Below are 3308 nucleotides of genomic sequence, written 5' to 3'. Positions count from 1 at the left end.
TATCTTAGAAAATAGGGCCCGATTCTCTCTCTCAAGTCAAAGTGTATTTTTTACAAATGAATATCACATGTCACCTATCATAGTGTGTTTTTCTATTTGTAGGAAACATTCTCCTAAAAAACCCTAATAGTTCACATGCAGAGAATATCCACTAGAATATACCCTGTAATATTATATCTTAAAACAAGTAGTTATAGATCCGTCAAAGGCACTCGACCTCGGCCTCGACCCTTGCTGACTCCTCGACTCCGTCCCTTGTTGATTTTTCGACTTTGTCCCTTGTTGACTCTTCGACTTTGTCCCTTGTTGACTCTTCGACCACATATTTCGCCGCTTCTTGGATCATTTCGACAAACGACAACTTGGGAACTCTTCCCCTACTACTATCTTGGTTTGAGTATTCTAAAGATAGATTTTGACTCATACACGAAGGGAGTATTTTCTACACATCAATCTAATTACCCTTTCTACCCATTGTGGCTTTGTGTGTTATTGCCTCTTTTTTTATCTTTTTCTTTTTTATTTCTCTGCTTCATTTTCTTTCTCCTCCTTTCCTTTCTTATTCTTTCTTTATTTTTTTCATTTTCTCCTTTTCTTTTTTTGCGCTAATCATATTCTTTATATTCTCACCATAGTTAATTCCAAATTCAATTTTGGCCCCTTCATTTCGTTTTTTTCTTTTTTTTTTTCTTATAATTTAGTGTTCCTTTCTAATTTTATTATAATCTTTTTCTCTTTTATTTTCTCTTTTTTTCTTTTTTTCTTCAAAATATAATTCGTTCAATTTTTTGCTCTTTTTTAGTTATTCTTTTTTTTACACAATAGAAAAGATAACCGATATAGTAAATATTCATTCACCTTTTTTTTAATAAATGTTACTGATATTATATACTTTTTTTTCTTTTTCTTAATTTCTTTTTTTCAATTCTGTTATTAGAACAAGTTATATAATATAATTATTTTTATTTTTTATTATTTAACTATTTTTTTTCATAATCTAGTTCTGCACACCTTTTTGGCTGCTTTATTTTTGATCTTTATTATTTTTTTCTCTTTCCTTTTTACTATATCAATAAAAAAGATAGCTGGTATATTATATATCCTTATTTATTTTTAGTTTTTCTATATTAATTATAAAAAAAATAACTTATTCTAGCATATGGTATATTAAAAATAACATATTAATTGCAATTGATGCATATTATTGCAGTCTACTATGATACCCACATGGTATCACAGAGGACTGATTCATTTCTTCGACAAAAAGAAATATACTCATAGTAACTATGATACTCATATGATACATATCATATATTGACATGGTATCATAGAGGCCTAGTTTGTTTCTCCAACAAAAAAAATTTATTAATCCTTATGATACCCACATGGTATATAGCTATGATACCCATATGGTATATATCATATATTGTATGATGTCATAAAGGTCTGGTTCATTTCTTCCAAACCACATTTAGTCCTCTATGATACCCACGTTATATATATCATATACTGAAAGGGTATCATCGAGGTCTAGTCTAGTTCATTCCTTCCAGAAAAATACTCAGTCCTCTATGATACCAATCTGCTATATATCATATACTTATAGGATATCATGGAGGGCAGATTCATTCCTCCAAAAGAAATACTAATTAGTTCTCTATGATACTCACATGGTATACATCATATACTTATAGGGTATCATAGAGTACTGGTTCATTTCTTTGAAAATATACTCTTCAATCATCCGTGACATGGTATATATCATATATCAACTGTGTATCATAGAGGATTGGTTCATTTCTTCAAATAAGAGCCTAATCTTCAGTGATACCAAACTGGTATATATCATTTATTGTCTGGGCATCATGTAGAACTGATTCATTTCTTCAAAAATAATACACTTGTTAATCCTGTATGATGCCTACATGATATATATTATATACTGTTAAGATATCACAGAGGAATGATTTATTCCTTCAAAAAAAAAAAATATAAAAAATAAATTAAAATTTTCGTTATTTTTTAAGCAAATTTTGCCATTGAAAAAATATTAAAAAAATAACCATAATTTAGATATAATTTTGTTTTTATTTGCAAAGGAAAAATTTTATAAAAATTTATTTCTATTAATTTATATTTTAATAAATAAGCTAGTGATTTTAATTCTTATTGTAGTCTAATTATTTATTTCTATATTTTTATTAGTCAAAAAATAGTAAGCTGCTATATTTATTTTTAAAATGAAAAAGAAAAAAAATCAAAAAGAAAAAGGAAAATATAAAATATATAAAAGGTCAAAAGAACAAAGAACAAAAGAGCTGGGCAAACATAGAGTCCAAAACCTAAATGTTTTGGACTCAAAAGACCTAAATAAGTGGAAAAGAAATTAATGACCAAACTATATAAAACACGGTTTTAAAGAGCGCTTTACTTTAACGTCCGTTTTGGACGTTAAGGTAAAGCGCGTTTTAAAAAGGCGTTTTATATAAAACGCATTTTCGAAATACGCTATACTTATTTTGTGGGCCCACCAATAAATCTCATGCACTTAACTGACATAACAATAATTCAAATGGGTAAAACACGTTTTAAAAGTGCGTTTTACCTCAAAAAATTTGACCCTCCAGATTGGGATATCTGTATTCTGTCACTCCGCAAGGGGTTGCTTGTTACGCTGAGTTTAACATCGAGGATGATGAAACTCTGAGAGATTATTTGGGCACTCCGCATGAATATCGGAAATTTATTTTGATAAAAATGTTAGAAATGTACGTGAAGGTTGAAGACGTTCGCAATAATGAGGTTGCGCAAAGCTGGGATAACCCTCAATCATCGGGTGGTTATTCTGGAGCAGTTTTAGCCGAACAGATTCTGGCTGAAAGAGTTTGGCCGGATCTAAACTTATCTCCACGGGCGAATGAGGAGCGAGGAAATAATTTCTCTCCTACTTTACATAATCAACTAGACGAGTGATAAATTTCAATTTTCCTTTGTATTACGATGTTTATTTTTGTTGTATTGATTTTGTAGTATCACTCATATATCCCACAAGGGGTACCGTCCAGATATGAAATTTACAAGTTATGAACCCACGCCCAGTTGGAATATGCGTAGTTTTGGTGTGTTGGATCATGGTGGTCCATCCAGGAGTCATCACCAACAAGATAATGTCCATCATGGAATGTTAACACATTACGACTTGCAAGTGAAGTGATATAGCTATATGTAAAGTATTTATCAATTTGAATAGCTTATTATTTTGTTGTTTGTGCAGTGAAAACAAGCAAGTTAAACCACCTGTCCTGACT

This window comes from Nicotiana attenuata, chromosome 10 (assembly GCF_001879085.1).
Source record: "Nicotiana attenuata strain UT chromosome 10, NIATTr2, whole genome shotgun sequence".
Classification (NCBI taxonomy): domain Eukaryota; kingdom Viridiplantae; phylum Streptophyta; class Magnoliopsida; order Solanales; family Solanaceae; genus Nicotiana; species Nicotiana attenuata.
Note: the sequence above shows the minus strand (reverse complement) of the source record.